Below are 18,711 nucleotides of genomic sequence, written 5' to 3' on the forward strand. Positions count from 1 at the left end.
GTGCAACCCTTCAAATTAGTCTGTAAGAACAGATGATTGTCTTCAGGGAAGATGGAAATTTCCTTGTCTTTGCAATGAGACCTTTGCAGAATTGGTGGATAGTATTGAAAAATGAGTGTCATGACTTAGTAAGCACAGCCAATGATGTACTTCCATTTGCATCTGTGGATCTTTGTGAGGTCTCTTTTTCTGCTATGACCACTATTAAAACCAAGTAAATAAACTGAAGTTAAAACTATACTTTCTAATCTCTGCTGCAAAGCATTAAAGTGACATTTTCAAAAATAATAAAGCATTCAGTCTCATTGGTTTTGGTATAAATATTAGTGTTAATACTATCAATCTATGAATAATTATTATTATATCTAATGAGAGCCCCCAAAAGTATTTTTTGCCAAAGTGATTTTCCTAAAGTGCAGGTTTGCCCATGTCCCACCCACCTATCTCCTTCTCACATAAAATCACATGTGATAAACTCTAGTGGAACTTAAATCTTTCCCACCTTTCACCACCCCTAGGTAAAATCAAGGGTCACATAATGGATAAACTTGGAAATCTTAGATTATAAAGTCCTTGAGTGCAGAGACAGTTTATGGAATTCTCTCTGTACTGAAAAAAGTGAGCATAGTGCCTCAGGACAATCAGATACAGAAGGTCTTGATAATGAAAGAGAGATGATAAAAGAAACTATCAATCCCTCACTGGGTCTGTGTCTTCCCTGGCTTAGAGGGATCTTTGCAGATCAAAGGGTTCACTTATTCAACAAGCACTGCTGAATGTTTGAGGTATAGGATACAGTCCTAGAATCCCTTAGTCCGAAAGTTGGAAGGACACATAGTCCTTACCTTTTGGGGTGTCATGGACTCCTTTGGCAGCCTGGTGAAGCATATGGACTGGTTTCTAGAAGACATTTTGGATCCAGGAGCCAGCTCATAAATTTAGGAGCCAGATTTTTTTTTCCTAATGGCATAATAAAGAATTTATCACTCACAATGATGCTGTCTTTTATCATCCCTTGGCTTCTGTCTACAGTCTTGATTTTTATGGCATTCCTATTGTAACTGTGACTCCTCTGGTCCTCATTACCTGAAGGTCAAGTGCAGTGCATCACATTTCACCCCTTCCCCAGGGTTCTCCAGCAACACCCTTACGAGGGTTGGGAGTCTCTATCTCTGCCATTGGCTCAAGCCCCTCTGTTCCCCCAATTTTAGGGGTCCCCAGTACCCCAGTTCAAATTATCAGTCATTAGTTTTTAGTAATGAATATTTACTTCAAAGGTATAACAAGAACATACAGTCAAATGTTCCACCCCCAACATCTTGGGGGCACAATTTCCCTTTCTCTATCCCTCCTATGTCTCTAGGGACAAGAGGAAGATTAAGTTCATAAATAAGCTCAGTTCTTACCAGTGTAGTCTCACCAAGTTGCAAGTCCAAAGCTCCCTTGGCTTGCATGCAGGTGGTGTACCTCGACTTCCTGGCTCAGCTGGCAGAAACAAGCTGGATGAGGCCAACGTCACCACAACTCTAGCTCCTAGGTCCAGGACCCTACCGCTTAGAACCAAATGGCCCAAAACCTCAAACCCATCTCTCAGGTCCCAGGGCCTAAGACAAAGTGGAAGGTGGATGTTCACTCTACCTTCCTTCCAGGACCCCAGCTTAGTGTGTGGTGTTTGTGCTGTGGGTAAACAAGATCCACACCCCTGAACAGCATGCAGTCTGTGAGTTTTAAAGATGCAGCCTATTCCAGCTATGCAAAAAAGGAAAGAGGTAGTTCTCACCCATATGGTTGGAGAATAAAGAATGTCTTCCCCCAGGAGCAAGTCCCGACTGTCAACCTCATAGGCACCTCCATCTTAGGTGATCTGAGTATACACCAAGTCTGGGTTACACTATCAATATTAATGCCACACAATATCGTACCCTTTTCTTCTCTCCCAATCATCCCTACCATTTCCTCAAGCCCTATTTTCCTTACTCTGACCTTAGGCAGATAGGTGGTACTGGAGAAAGGACTGGATCTGGAGTTAGGAAGACCTGAGTTCAAATCCTATCTCTGATACTAGTTAATTTGATTCTGGTTGAATTATGTGACTTTTCTAAGTTTTAATGTCATCTGTAAATCAAGGGATAATATTAGTACTGACCTCACAGGATCACTGTGAGGATCAAATGCCATGACATGCAAAAGCACTTTGGAAATATATAAATGCCACTTATTAGGTCCCTACCATTCTGTCTTTTTTTTTTTTTTAGTGAGGCAATTGGGGTTAAGTGACTTGCCCAGGGTCATACAGCTAGTAAGTGTTAAGTGTCTGAGGTCGGATTTGAACTCAGGTACTCCTGAATCCAGGGCCGGTGCTCTATCCACTGCACCACCTAGCTGCCCCACCTACCATTCTGTCTTAACCTGCCTTGCCTCAGTGACTTCAGACCCTCCCTTCCTTCTGTGTCCTCCCTCTTCTTCATTCTCCAGATGCCAATGGTCCAGGATCTTCCATTTTTCTGCAGAGTGAGGACTTAAGAAGCAGAGAGTGGAGGGATTGTCTCCCTTCAGGATTCCCTAACCATGGACCTTCTCAATTGCTCCTTCTATCACCAAAATTACAAGACATGAGAATTAAATGGCCTAAGGCAGATGGATGATTAGGATTTCTTACCTAGGTGAAGTATTTGCCTAGGGTCAAAGAGCAAGTCATTGGTGGAATTGGGACCAGAACCCAGAATTCCTTCTGAGATACCACATCTCTTAAGTTCCACCTTCTACATGAAGCTTCTCCTCTTCCCCATAAATGTTAGTGCCTTCCCTGCCACCTTGCCTTGTAGTTGTCCTTTTTAATCAATCAACAAGTATTGATTTACCTACGATGTGTGAGGTACTGTGTTAGGCCCTGAGATTACACACACACACACACACACACACACACACACACACACACACACCCCTATACACACATACACACGAATACAATTGGAATAATCTCTAGTCTCCAGGATCTTACAAACTAATTGAGGTGAGGGGTAGGGGAACAACATATATAAGGACATTCAGAATAAATATAAAGGGAATAAATACGTTGTAGTCTAAATAAAGGTAGAGAAGACACTAGTATTTGGAGGAGAGTAGGGAAGCCTTCATGTAGATGGTGCTTGTTGTTCATCCTTCATTTTCAAGGAGGACCGATGACATCATAGCGCGATATATTGACTTGCATATAAATTGGATTGAAGTGAAGCAAGGTTACTAAAGTAGTCAGCCTCATACTCTCTTCCAGGGTCATTGAAGTTCAGTGGTATGACAGTCAAGGCAACTGGCGATAGCCCAGGATGTTGTGGATAATGTTGGAGTCTTCCATGTCTGACCATGCTCTAAGCGCTCCACATCCCCTGCTTCAGCGGCCGTCATGGCCATTGGAATGAATTGTTCTCATCTGCCCATTCTACTAGAAGTCTTCACATACTTGGGTAGCTATACCTTTAACTCACCAACGAATTTGAGGACTGTCATTTATACTCAACCTGGTTTAGCCAAGAGGGTTTTACCATGTGTAGCTGCTATGAGTGCTATAGCTTCTTGGAGCCACAGGTGAGAGTTGGGTGGACACCAAAGGTGAACAAGAAGCCCTTAAAAGGGCTCAGCAAGTCTTCACACCAGAGGTGCTGTCCTTAATCTCAAAGGAAGAGAGGAATCCCATGAGGTAGATGTTAGAGTATGTTCTAGGTATATATGAGAGCTAGAACAAAGACACAGAGGTAGAGTGGTCAAAGTATTATGGAAGAAACTATAAGAAGGTCAGTCAGACTGAATCAAAGTTTGGAAGAGGGAGTAATGTATAGAGTCAGGAAATATAGGTTGGGGCAAAGTTGTGAAAACCTTTAAAAGCTAAACAAAGAGACTTATATCTCATTCTGGAGGCAAAAGGCTGCTACCAGACTTTATTGAGTCAAAGAGTTAGTTACATGGTCAAATCCAACCTCAAACACTTACCAGCTGTGTGATGCAGTGGCAAGTTACTTAATTCCCATTTCCCTCAGTTTCTCATCTGTAAAATGGGGACACAGTGTAAAAGGAAATGACAAACCACTCCAATATCTTTGCCAAGAAAACTCAATGGACAAAGTCCATGGGGTCACGTAGAGTTGGACACAACTGAATGACTCAATATTCTCCCTTATTGTTTGTATTCTTGGCTCTTGCCACACATACCCAGCCTGGGTGTGGTACCACCATCTACTCAAAAATATCAACACAGAAGTAAAAGTCAACTGGTTCAGCACCTTAAACAGGAATCTCTTCTACCACATATTTGGCATATAGCTATCCAGTCTTTGCTCAAAGACACAAGTCTTCTCAAGTCACCTCAACACACTTTGTACCACTTTTTTAGGAAGTTTGCCCTTACGTGGAATTGAATCAGCCTCTTGGCTACTTCTATTCACTGCTCCTAGTTCTGCCTTTAAAGGCCTAGTAGAATGAATGTAATCTTTCCTCTATGAGACAACACTTCAATTAATTGAAGATAGTTATCACATCCTCCCTCAGGTCTTTTCATCTTCATGCTAAATGTCTGTACTTCTTCCCTTCATCTTCATAGAGTATGGTTTCTGGTCCTTTCATTGACATAGTCATCCTCCAGTGAATACATTCTAGTTTGTCATGTCTCTGCCACCTACTTCATGCCTCAGCCAGACTGGAATATTGGCTTCCCCCCAAATACACCATTCAATGGTGAGGGGTCATTTGAATTTTAGATGTTTGACCTAAAAATGGTGGGGGTTAGGAGTTGATGGGACCTTTAGAAATTCAATTTAATTCAGCCAACATTTATTAAGAAGGGAAGTATGGTACAGGGGAAAGATTCTGGAGTCACAGGACCTGGGTTCAAATCCTACCTCTAAAACTTACTTTCTATATGACCTTGGATAAGTCGCATCATCCACAGCTAGATTTGAAGCTTCAATATATATATATATATATATATATATATTTGAAGCTTCAATATATATATATATATATATATATATATATTTGCTGGGCAATGAGGGTTAAGTGACTTGCCCAGGGTCACACAGCTAGTAAGTGTCAAGTGTCTGAGGCCACATTTGAACTTAGGTCCTCCTGAATCCAGGGCCGGTGCTTTATCCACTGCACCACTCAGCTGCCCCATATATATATGTGTGTGTGTGTGTGTGTGTGTGTGTGTGTGTATATATATATACATATACATATACATACATACATATATATATATATATTGGTGAGGCAATTGGGGTTAAGTGACTTGCCCAAGGTCACACAGCCAGTAAGTGTTAAGTGTCTGAGGTCAGATTTGAACTCAGGTCCTCCTGAATCCAGGGCTGGTGCTCTATCCACTGCGCCACCTAGCTACCCCTCTATATATTTTTAATTTGGAGATTATGGCCAAAATGTAGGACTTGGAAGAGATTTCCAGGTCATGTGACCAACAAAATGGAGGACTAGACATTTTCTCTGATTCCCATGACTTCTTAAACCTCTCCAAAAGAGAAATTATGTGCCAAAGACAAAACAACTTTGGCTTTCTTCATCATTTAGAACACCTGGAACCTAAAAGAAGGCATAATATCCAAATCTCAAAGTTCTTTTGGAACCCCCAAAAAAGATTAAAATAAGAAAAAAACATGAACTGTCACCTTCTCTGAGCTCATGATGCACCCCCTCCCCTATTGCCCCCCATGGTAGGACAGAGAAGTTGCACTAGTCGACCCAACCCTTGGGTTTACATTTGTCAACCATTAGTCTTAGTGTCATTAGTCTTCCCGCCTAGGGGAAGGAACCCTGATTTTAAACCTCCGCTGCCTTGCGGCTATACCCATATATGGGAAAGGCTTCGGGAGTTAACCCCAAGGAAAAATCAGGAGTCAGAGTCCCTTAGGCAGTTGGATGTTGGACATCACATCCCTCTGGCAACTCCTGCGGTGGCACTGGTGCCAAACTGTACTGGCTCTGCCTCTCCTTTGGATCCACCAATGTCACAGAGAGGGAAAACCTGCTGCATGGGCAACAGCTTGTTTTCCATATTGATCCGCCCAGGCCAGCACCCTGGAGAGGACACTCCAGCTACTCCTTATGGGGTAGATACAACAAGGGATGTGGCAGTTACCGGTTATAAGTCACTCAGGAGCTGTGGCTCCCGTATGAGACTGCACAGCCACACTATGGCCTGTGGCTCTTCAAGGCGGTGATCCACGGTCGTCTGCTAATGGTGGAGGCCTACTACTACTACCTAGTCTTAGTGTCCTCTTCTGTGAAATGAGGGGGTTGGGCCAAATGGCTTCTGAGGAGTCTTTTAGCTCTGTGTCTTTGATTCTGTGACTGATTCTGTGCTGCGCATTGTGTTAGGACCTGGAAATAAAGACAAAAAATGAGTAAATTCCTGCCCTCAGGGAGTTTAGTCTATCAGATAATTATCCAGCTTCCAATCCAAATCCAAGAATTCTGAATTTCTCTTTCTGATCATAATAATCTATCATTCCACTTCTCCCTATACTTTACTATTTTATCATCTTCACAATAACCTACAATCTCTCCACCCCTCAGTATTTTTTAAAAATCTTGCTTTGGATATAGCCTCCAATCTTTACTATTTCAACCCTTTAATAAATCATTTCATATCATTTTATATTATACTCTGCCCTTGAATCCTTTGTTCTCTAATCCTATCTTCCCTAAAGTCTTGCCAAACACTAATCGTCTGCCTTCTCTGTACCTATTCACATGCTGCTGAACAGCTCTAGATGGAATCATAGTGACTATAAATTCTGGAGGAAGTCAAGATTACTATCTATTCATTCTACATAATCTCAAATGGCTTCTCACTGTAGAAAGATGAACATGTTCTTCCCTTATTGATTCTCTGTTCTCTTCACCATAATAGTTGTTCTAAACCTTATCTTCTTTACTCAAGACTCCCATAGCAACTCTGAGCTGAAGACTGCCTCATATTTTTTGCTGAGAAAACTGAAGCCATTAGTCACAAGCTCCCTCTCTTTTCTCTCTCCTAAGATTGCACCATTATGACAGTAGTGCCTACTATCTTCTCTTTTATTCTAGTCTCTGATGAAGTGGCCCTTCTTGACAAGGTCAATACCTCTCTCTCTCTCTCTCTCTCTCTCTCTATATATATATATATATATATATATATATATATATATATATATATGACTCTTGATTTCATCCTTTCTTATATTCTCTAGAAGATTGCTTCCACTTTCATCCTCTCTGTCTAATTTTTAATCACACCATACGTACTAATTGCTTCCCTACTGCTTATGAACACAACCAAGCCTCCACATCTTTAAAAAAAGCCAAAATTATAACAAACAAGGAAAATATTGGATGTTGGAGGGGATGTGGGAAAACTGGGACAATAATCCTCTGTTCATGGAGTTGTGAACTGATCCAACCATTCTGGAGAGCAATTTGGAACTATGCCCAAAGGGCTATGGAACTGTTCATACCCTTTGACCCAGTAATAATGCTGCTGGGTCTGCATCCCAAAGAGATCATAGAGGAGGGAAAAGGACCCACTTGTACAAAAACATTTATAGCATCTCTCTTTGTGGTGGCAAAGAATTGGACATTGAGAGAATTCCCTTCAATTGGGGAATGGCTAAACAAGTCGTGGTATATGAATGTAATGGAATACTATTGTGCTGTAAGAAACAATGAGCAGGAGTTCAGAGAAACCTGGAAGAACTTACATGAATTGATGCTGACTGAGAGGAGCAGAACCAGGAGAACATTGTACACAGTAACAGGAACATTGTGTGATGAGCAAAGGTGATAGACTTGGCTCTTCTCAGCAGTGCAACGATCCAAAACAATTTCAAAGAACTCATAGAAAATGTTCTCAGCATCCAGAAAAAAGAACTGTGGATTATGAATGCAGATTGCAAACTGTTTCTATGTTTGGGACTTTAAAAAATATTTCCTTCTTTTTTGAAGTTTTTCCCTTGTGCTCTTATTCTTCTTTCACAATATGACTAATGCAGAAATATGTTTAATATCAGATTGCTTTTTGTCTTGGGGAGGAGGGAGGGAAGAGAGGGTTGAGGAAAAAAAAGAACTGTACGTACCCTTTGATCCAGTAAAACTGCTCCTAGGTTTATACCCCAAAGACATCCCAAAAAAGAGAAAAAGAACTATTTGTACAAAAAATATAGCAGCTTTTTTTTTGTAGTGGCTAATAATTGGAAATCAAAGTTATCCCCATCAGTTGGTATATGGCTAAACAAGTGAGGTATATTATGGTGATGGATTATTATTGTGCTATAAAAAATGACAAGCAGGATGATTTCATAAAGGCCTGAAAATAGTTGTATGAACTGATGCACAGTGAAGTGAGCAGAACCAAGAGAACACTGTGCACAGTGACAGCAATATTGTTTGATGAAGAATTGTGAATGACTTAACTCTTCTCAGCAATACAATGATCTAAGGTAATCCCAAAGGACTTATGACGAAGCATAGAAAGAACTGTTATTGATTGAACATGGACTGAAGCATGCTATTTTTCACTTTCATTTTTTTCTTTTATTCAAGTTTTCTTATACAAAATTACTAATATGGCAATGTTTCGCATAATTGCATATGTATAACCAACCTATATCTGATTGCTTACTACCTCAGGGACGGGGTAGGGGTGGGAGGGAAAGAGGGATAAAATTTGGAACTCAAAATTTTAAATAAAAATGTTTATTATTTTTTAAAAGCCAAAAAACCAACAAGATCCAACCATCCTTGCTCTCATACTATATTTCTCCTTCCTTTCTCAGTTAAAATCCCTAGAAAATGTTTTCAATGATCAATACCTCTCTAATTCCCCTCCTCATATTCTCATCTAAGCCCTCTTCAATCTGTCTTCTGATGTCATCACTCAGCTGAAACTGCCCTCTCCAAAGTATCCGTGATCTCTTAATTGCCAAATCTAGTGGCTTTTTCTCAGTCTCCATTCTTCTTGACCTTTCTGCAGCATCTGACACCACTGGACACTCTCTCCCCATGAATACTATCTTCTTTTTTGGATTTCTGTCATATGGCTCTCTCTTCGTTATACTCCTACCTGTCTGACTGGAGTATATAGAGTATGTTCAGGAAAGACTAGTACCTCTGGTGTGAGGACCACTCAGCCCTTTTCAGGGCTGCTTTCTACCCTTGGTGTCCACCTGATCCACTTAATTCTCACCTAGGACTCTAAGAAGCTGTAGCATATACAACAGTCACACTCTGGTAAAACCATCTTGGGAGACAGGCTGAGAGTGACAGAGGGGTCTCAAACCCACCAGTGAATTAGGGAGGCGTCTACCCACACACATGGAACGGGTGGATGAGAATAAAAGGCATCTAGAGCAGGAGATGTGGAGCACTTAGAGCTTGGCTAGACATAGAAGGTGCTATGGTTAGCCACTGCGTCTAAAGCCATCTTGACTCTGTCCTGCCACTGGACTGTGATGACTCTGGAAGAAAGGGTAGGGCCGAGGACTTGGAACAAATCTCTCTCACAAGTCCAATTTATTCACAAGTCAAAAGACATCACCCATGCTATTTTTTTTTAAGTGAGGCAATTGGGGTTAAGTGACTTGCCCAGGGTCACACAGCTAGTAAGTGTTAAGTGTCTGAGGCCAGATTTGAACTCAGGTCCTCCTGACTCCAGGGCTGGTGCTCTATCCACTGCGCCACCTAGCTGCCCCTCCCATGCCATTTTTACCAATTTTACCTATCTCAAGGTCCTGTGGTTACAGGTAAGAGATGAAGCAGCGGGTGCAGATACATTGGGAGCTGTAGTCACAACCCTGCACATAGGCAGCCAAGGCCATAGGGTAGTCTTCTCACCGGAAACAGCGGTGGGATTTGGCAGCTCTCTGGGTGTCTGAGCAGCCTATTAAAGGACTGTGTGAGGAAGGGGCTAGAAAAGGTGCCCTAAAAATTGTCTGCTTACCCAAACCCTGCCTATTTACCATGGCAGTGAGGAATCCCCCCATGCAGTCAAAACGCACACCAAAAAAATGTGCATAAACTTCTGTAAAGATGATTCCACTCACCATTAGTACATGGAATGTGTGCACCCTTATAGACAACACAACATCCAGTAGACCTGAAAGATGGATTGCTCTTGTTGCAGGAGAATCAAACAGAGGCATGCCTAAAAGACTTTTTTGGAGAACTCTCAGAAGGAAAGTGCTCATACACTAGTCAGAAGAAGCGGTACAAGGAAACTCTCAAGGTCTCTCTCTAAAGAACTCTGGAATTGATTGCATGACGCAGGAGACGCTGGTATCAGACTGTCCAGCATGGCATGCCCTCATCAGAGAAGGTGCTGTGCTCTATGAGCAAAGCAGGACTGAACTAGCTCAAAAGACACACGTGGTATACAAATTTAGAGAATCCAACTCAAATGTTCACATGGACTATTTGTGCCGGACCTGTGGGAGAGCATTCCAAGCTTATATTGGTCTGATCAGCTTCAGTCTGACACACTGTAACTTGACTTTTTTTAGTCCTCATCAAGAACAAAGGACAACAACCAACCAACCTGTCTGACAGTATCCTTTGCTGGATTTCCATCCATGTCATGCTGTGGATGTATACCCCAAACTCGGTCTGGGCTCTTTTTTCTCTCTCCACTCCTTACTTTGTGAAATCATCAATTCTCATGGCTTCAAATATCATCTGTATGCATATGATTATCTGCTCCTAGACTCTCTTCTGAGTTCCAGTCCCATGTCATGAACTGCCTTTTAGACGTTTTGAACTGAATGTTTTACAAGAATTTCAAACTCACTATGTCCAAAAGAGAGCTAGCTGATGAGCTTTTTCCCCAAACCCACCTGTCTTCTGAATGTCACTATTACTGTCAAGGGCATCACTATCCTTTCAGGTGCCAGAATGACAACCATGGCATCATCTCTGCTTCCTCCTTCTGACTCATCCCACATATCCAGTCAGTTGCCAAATCTGATTCTATCTCCATATCGTTTGCATTCATCTCTTCTCCTCTCAGCCACCACCCTAATCTTGGCCATCGTCATTCCTTGCCTAGAATATTTCAATAGCCTTTTAATAGGTCTCCCTGACTCAGGACTCTCCTTACTCCAGGCTATCCTTCCCACAGCTTCCAAGATGGCTTTCCTAAAGTATGCATCTGAGCATTGTGTTACCCTACTCAATAAACTCCAGTTGTTCTCTATTACCTGGAGGATCAAATAGAAATTCCTCTGCCTGGCATTCAAAGCTTTTCATAACCTATCCCCTTCCCACATTTCTAGTCTTCTTGTGTAGTACTCTCCTGTAGCAGCCATATCTGCCTACTTGCTATTCAAATACCATGCTCCATGGAGCAGCTAGGTGGCGCAGTGGATAGGGCACTGGCCCTGGATTCAGGAGAACCTGAGTTCAGATCCGGCCTCAGACACTTGACACTTACTGGCTATGTGACTCTGGGAAAGTCACTTAACCCTCATTGCCCCACCCCCCAAAATACCATGCTCCATTTCCCACCTCCAGGCCTTTGTACTTTCTCTCCCTCAGACCTGGAATGCTCTTGTTCCTCACCTTCACCTTTTAGAAGCCTTCATTTCCTTCAAGTCTCAGGAGGTATCTCTGTAGGAGACCTTTCCTGATCCCCTCACCTGCCAGTATCCCCTCCTCCAAGGTTACTATGTATCTACTTTTTCTGTATCATATATACATATATACATACATATAAAACCTCACCCATTAGAATTTGTATATACACATGTATGTGAGCGTGTGTTTATAGATAGCTGGAGAGGAAGGGAGGGAGGGAGAGAGAGAGAGAGAGAGAGAGAGAGAGAGAGAGAGAGAGAGAGAGAGAGAGAGAGAGAGAAAGAGAATCTCATCCATTAGTGTATGGCTGTATAGATGGATGGATGGATGGATGGATGGATGGATGGATGGATGGATGGAAGAAGGATGGAAGGAAGGATAGATGGATGGATTGATAGATAGATGATAGATAGATAGATAGATTTTCATTTTTGTCTGTTTTTTCCAGCATCTGGCAGAACCTAGTAGGTTCTTAATCAATGCTTACTGACTGGTTGAATTAAAACTGTCCCAAAAGGGAATAGAATGCCTCAGGAGGTTGTGAGATCTCCATCTGAGTGGAGGCTAGATGACTTCTTGCTGTGGATGAAGACAATATAGTATAATGGAATCAATATTAGACCTGTAGTCATGTGATTCATGCCTGTCAGTTTTCTCAATTGTATAATGGGAATAATACTACTTATATTTCCTTACCTCAGAGTATTGTAAGGAATATGCATTATCAGGGCAGCTAAGTGTCTCAGTGACTAGAGCAACCAGCCCTGGAGTCAGAAGGACCTGAGTTCAAATCTGACCTTAGACACTTACTAGCCATGTGACACTAGGCAAGTCATTTTAACCCCCACTCCCTCTAAAAAGAAAAGACTAGAACTAGATTCAAGTCTGGCCTATGACACATACTGACTGTGCAATTCTGGGCAAGCCACTGAATCTCTCAGCTCTTGGGGCAAGTCTCTGAGACTATAAATCACAAAGAAAGTGCTAACCTGCATTGGTAGTTTCCTCATGTGGGAGTTTCCTAAATTAGTGAAATCACAGGTCCAATCCTTCACCTTATATACCTTCTATATCTGTTCTCTCTATTAGGATCTAAGCTCTTTGCAAAGGGAGATTGTTTCATTCTTTATACTTGTTGCCCCAGCACCAGGCACATAGTAGGTGCTGAACAAACATTTGATTGATTGATCCTTCACACAGTTGCTAAAATAATCTTAATACCCAGCTCTCATCATGTTGCCCCCTTTGCTTAAAGACTCTCAGAAGCTTCCTTCTGTGTGGAGGATAAACTACAAATTACTTCTTCTGGGTGTTTGTCCTCCAAAATTTGTCCTCCTGACTGGCCCATTTTTTTTCCATATTACTCACCATGAAGGGCTCTTTGCTCTCACCAAATTAGACCAACCTCCAGCTGATCTCTCAGTCTCATAACTGCACCACCATTCCCTCCCTGTGCATTCTCTTGGGCTATATTTAAAGTAAGCATATTGATATTCTTCTTATCCTTCAAAGCCCAGGCCAATGGCCACCACCTTTGTGAAGCCTTCCCTGATCTCCCAGTTAAAAGTGATCTATCATCAGACTTGATTCTCTAGAACACTTTGGTTTATTCTGCCAGGGGTAGAATCAGGCCTGATCCCATTCACCAATACAGAAAGGCACTAGAAAGGTCCGTGCTCACTCATGTGGTTTTACATTGGATAGAATGTAAAACAAAGACTTTTTCATCTTGTAATCATTGTATCACTACTGCCTGACATATAATGGATGCTTAATAAAATGATTATCTCTTGATTGACTCAGGGCAGCTAAGTGACTCAGTGGATAGAGGGATGGGCCTGGAGTTAGGAAGATTCATCTTCCTGAGTTCAAATCTAGCTGTGTGACCCTAGGTAAGTTACTTAACGCAGTTTGCCTCAGTTTCCCCATATGTCAAATGAGCCAGAGAAGGAAATGGCAAACCACTCTAGTATCTTTGCCAAGAAAATCCCAAATTGGGTCATAGAGATCTTGACACAACTGAAAAACTACTGAATATATACAGCAGCCAATGGTGGGCATTGGGTAGAAGATCAAGCTGCGGGGAGAAGACCAGGGAGTGACACTGGGCAACACATTTAAGTCTCAGTGCCCCAGCCAACCCTCTGTGAGTTGCCAAACAGGTACTCCATCTGCTTTAGTAATAACAGTTTCCTCCAGACAGATTCTCTAAGTAAAAAAAAAAAAAATCACGTGTCCAAATATAAATGAATGAATGAATGGAATCTTTGCATTTTTACCATGAGCATAAAAACAAGCTTGTAGATGGGAGCTGGAGAGTGTTCATGTTTCCAGGTGGGGCACCAAGAGTCCCTGTTTATCTTGGCCATCATGAAATGGAGTTGAGATTTTTTGCGGGGTGGGGGGCGTGGGGGTTAGATTCCTAAGCAGTCTGTCCTAAGCAGCTTGAACAGGGTGGGGAGGATGGAATTGTGTTTGCGTTTATCTCTTGGTGAACATTCTGTGGGAACGTTATGTCTTTTAAAGGCATTCATCACAATCATCATCAAAATATATCATGGTAACATTTGCATTTTCTCTTTCAAAGGGCTTTCAAAGCTATTATCTTATCTGAGCTTCAGTACACCCCAGTGAGATGGGCAGGGCAGGTATTCATTTTCATCCTCATTCTGCTAAAAGAAGCTTGAGTATAACAGAAGGGAAGTGACATGTTTCCCATCGATTTAGTGACAGAGCTGAGATTAGAACTCAGCTCTTCCAATTTCCAAAGCAACTATCCAAACTGCATTCTTTTTTTTTTCTTTTTTTGGCAGGGCAATGAGGGTTAAGTGACTTGCCCAGGGTCACACAGGTAGTAAGTGTCAAGTGTCTGAGGCCGTATTTGAACTCAGGTCCTCCTGAATCCAGGGTCTATGCTTTATCCACTGCACCACCTAGCTGCCCCCCAAACTGGATTCTTTAGGAAGCAATTCACCCCACTGTCCCCAGCCCTTTAAGATCTAAGAGGCCGCATTGATCTGAACAAATCTAAAGAATATGCAAAAGCATAAGACAATACTAGCAAATAAAACTCCAATAGATAATATTCAAGGATCAAGGGTTTTTTAGAGATGAAAGAAGCGTTAGATGACATCTTTCTACCTTTCTTGTTTTACAAATAATAAAACTGAGGCCTAGATAAAGAGTGACCTGCTCTGTGGTCATACAGGAAGCAACTTCAACTCTGTTCTTAGTACCCTGGGCAAGTCACATTTTTCTTGGCCTCATGCTTTTTCATCTGTAAAATGAGGGGGATTGGATTCTAAGGTCCCTAAATGTAGGACCTTACCATTCCTAAGTGTCATTTGATCTGCATGTTACCCTAGAAGTAGGCTTGAAGTCGAGAGCTTATCTGGTCCCCTACCTTACAGATAAGGAAGCTGAGGCTCAGAAGAGGTACACACCCAAGGTTAAGAGAAGAACCAAGACTAAAAGCCAGGTTTTCTGACTTTTCTGGGCACTGAAGCTGCCACCATAGATACCAAGGCAAAGAGGTGGGTAAAGAGGGTCTTCAAAGAACCAACTGGGAGGAAAAGTGAGATTGAGAAAACCAGTATAGGTTTTCCAATCAGTAATTAAGAGGGCAAGGTTAGGATAATGGGAGAAAAATTATTTTCTAGAAGCTACCTTCTGGTGGTCGCTTCCTTGACTTCTATTCTTTATGAACTTGTTTTCACTAATTTCATTAGTGAGGGGGAGGGAAAAGGGATGAAGTCAGTCCACCTTTATCTCCTGGGAAGGAGACCCCCTGTATGGGAAGGATCTCAAATCTTTCTGCTTTGGGGGTTAGGTAGCCAAGAGGGTTACCCCAGGGTGACCTCTGATTCTCTGGACATTGCTTCCTTTGAGAAAACTTGCAAGTTTTCCTTTCCAGAATCCTGGAAATTCTCCAGAAAGAAAAATGGGGAAAACTTCTAGCCTTTTGAACACCAGGACCTGAGGGTAGAAAGGCCAGTTCTACTGGATGGGTCCTAAAAAGGAGAGAGAGACTTCACTTCACTTTCAAAAACTCCATGTCCTTCTCTCCACAGAGCCAGTGGACCAGAGTGAGTGCTGATCTTCTCTTCTCTTCTGGACTCCATAACCCCTGGTATAGCTGAATAAGATGAAAGAAGACACACAGTGCCTTGTCTTTTTTTTTTTTTAACGACAGTGTGGTACATGGCATACTTCTGGGGCATATTCAACCCCCAGATCTGGTTTATTTACAACTTTCTTGAAGCTAAGACTTCAGTTTTCCTGCTGGAGAACAGAAGATAAGAAGGTAATCTTACCAAGCCCCACAGGCAAGGCATTGGTGTTTTCCTGTATTCTATTTGGGCTCTCCCCTTTCTCACCCTGTTAATTTCCTCAACCTGGCTTCTATAAAAGGAGGAGGGGACTCGAAAGTGGGAGGTGGCCTTGTGATAAACAATAGAACTGCATAGGGACTTACAGAATATTGGAAGATCTAGAACAGGAGTTCTTTTTTTTTTTTTTTTTTTTTTTAGTGAGGCAGTTGGGGTTAAGTGACTTGCCCAGGGCCACACAGCTAGTAAGTGTTAAGTGTCTGAGGCCGGATTTGAACTCAGGTACTCCTGAGTCCAGGGCCGGTGCTCTATCCACTGCGCCACCTAGCTGCCCCCTAGAACAGGAGTTCTTAACCACAATTTGGGGGTTCATGGACCCCTTTAACAGTCTAGTTCACTAGGCTTTAGCCTAGGGACATCTTAGAATAATGTTTTTAAATAAAACGTGTGGGATTACAAAGGGAACCAATTAAATTAAAAATACAGTTACCAACACATTTTAAGGAGAATTAAAAAGAAAACAAAAAACCTTGGGGACTCCCAGTTAGGAAGCCCTGACCTCTCATCACATTGGGAAGATTATCTCTATGGAGAGGATTTATGGGTAGACTTGGAGAAAACTCACTCAGGATGGCAGGGATATGTTGGAAGGAATACTTATATGAGGTCATTAATCCAGAGGTGGATAAAGTGCATCTTCCAGAGTTAGGAAGAACAGAGTTCATATCTGACCTCAGCCACTTATTAGCTTCCTGACCATGGGAAAGTCACTTAACCCTGTTTGCCTCAGTTTCCTCATCTGTAAAACGAGCTGGAGATGGAAATCATAAACCCACTCCAGTATCTTTGCCAAGGAAACCCTCCGGACTGTTTGGTCCACGGGGTCAGGAGTAGACACAGTTGAACAACAACAAAAAATGTATATATTCGTTCCTGGTTTTAAGATTTGGGATATGGCCTGTATTTGGAGCAATAGGCACCCACCCCACGAGCCTATCCTGTGGTTCAAAGTTCAGGCTCCCTTTGCCACCCTACCCCTCCTCTAGGGTCCTCAATTTAAAGCTGAAACCTCCGAGACCACATCATTCGATGCTCTTTTAAAGACAAAACAAAACAAAAAACTTTTTAAACTATTACTTTTTAAAAAACCACTCAAGGTTTTTTTGTTTGTTTGTTTTGGGGGGTTGGGGTTTTTTTTTGCCAAAAAAAAACCTCAAAAGGGGTCACGAAGAGTCGGACACAATTGAAAAACGGCTTGAATAACAAAGTTAAGATAAGAGACTCGTCTAACTTAATGCTGGTAGTGTTGGAGGAATTTCAACCCAGGACCCCTCATTCTAGGGTCAGGACACTTTCCACTGGACCACATCTCAATCTGAGCATGCCTTTTTCTCTCCATCCGTGGGTGGGGGTGAGGGCAGGGGTGGGAGCGTCTTTAAGACTCGGAGGAGAATTAAGCAGAGCGTAGATGTAGGTCCCTACTCCCCGCAGGCCAGGAGAGACTCAGCAGGTGGGACCCGGGACTTGGATGCAAATCCGGCCAACTGCGGAGGGAAAAAGACAATCACCTTTGCGAACGGCCTTGCCAGGACCTGCAAGGTCAATGCCAACCCCCCTCTGCCTGCCCCACTCCCAGTCCTGGTGCGGCCTCGGGAAAAAAGGGCGAGCTGGACCTTCCCGCTTCCCTGGCCGGCCCGCCCCGGCTCAGCTCCTCCCTCGGCCGGCGGGGGCGGAGACGGACCCGGCTTGAGCAGCCCAACCGGGCTGGGCCAGGTGCCGCGCAGTCTGTCCAGGAGAGGGGAGGCCAGGCTGTGGCCGTCGCCGTCGGGGACCCGGGGAGGAGCGTGGACGCCTTAGCAGCCCCAGCCTCCGGCCCATCGCTCTGCCTCCCACTCAAGGCCCCGCGGAGCCCAGGTAAGGGAGCAGCAGCCGGGACGCCCTCCTCTCCTCCTGGCCCCTATCTGCGCTGGGCTACGGGTCTCCTTACTTCTTGCGCCCGGCTCCGCGTCCTCCCTGGCTCTTTCCCCACCATATATCTAGCTCTCTGGGCCTTGGTTTCCTCTTCTGTCATAAAGCGTCAGAGTACATACACGATCTCTAATGTCCCTTCCTACTCAAGCAGTCTAAACTGGCCCGGCGCTCCCCGCCACATGCGCCCTCTAGCCTGGCCACGCCGCCCCCCTCCCTAACTTCTAGAGGCTCACCACCTGTGCCCCCTCGCCCTCTCCACGCACCTCAGCTGCCTCTACTGAATCCTGAACTCCCCTTGCGCCTCGTTCTGGCTGCACGGGCTCTCGGAACCTGTGGGTTCTCGCTGCACAGACTTTCCAAGAAACAACCTATCCCAGCTAAGTTCTGTCCGGACCCCACTTCTACACTGCCCTACACACCCTTCGCCCTGTCCCTACGCGCGGAGCCCTCTAAACGCTACAGTGGAGTGGGGCTCTCAGCCAGTTCAGAGCCCCCATTCTTGAAGGAGGAGTTAGAGTACAGAGAGAAGAGTCGCAGAGTTTCTTTGAATTAGTTTTATTTATCTCTATCCACACCCCCCACCCCCACCCTGCCGCCGCCGCCCCCATTGCCCCTAGCCTTGTATCTCTGAGAGGTGACAAAGACAGATGCTATTTCTTAGGCAATGTTCTTGTGTTTGTCATTTGCCTCAGTTCAAATATCCAATAAGAGTCTGATTGTGCAAAACTGATAAAGATTCCCCTAGGGATCTGGCTGGGGAGCCTCTAAACACTGGAGACGAGAGAATCTTGGTCCCAAGGGGAAC

General features: G+C 43.4%; 1 protein-coding gene across 3 annotated transcripts in view; it reads left to right on the top strand.

The window, feature by feature from the left end:
- The first annotated feature begins 15,068 nt into the window (after window positions 1-15,068).
- Window positions 15,069-18,711, top strand: part of KIF23 (kinesin family member 23) — a 141,953-nt gene continuing 138,310 nt past the window's right edge. For 2 of the 3 annotated variants that reach the window (XM_043989238.1, XM_043989236.1), the window contains exons 1-2: window positions 15,069-15,140; window positions 15,678-15,910. The gene's annotated coding sequence lies outside the window, so the exon portion shown is untranslated. Of the gene's footprint in view, window positions 15,141-15,677; window positions 15,911-17,771; window positions 17,850-18,711 lie in introns of those variants that run through there. The other variant, XM_043989237.1, reaches the window with a different exon arrangement.

Source organism: Dromiciops gliroides, chromosome 2 (assembly GCF_019393635.1).
Source record: "Dromiciops gliroides isolate mDroGli1 chromosome 2, mDroGli1.pri, whole genome shotgun sequence".
Classification (NCBI taxonomy): domain Eukaryota; kingdom Metazoa; phylum Chordata; class Mammalia; order Microbiotheria; family Microbiotheriidae; genus Dromiciops; species Dromiciops gliroides.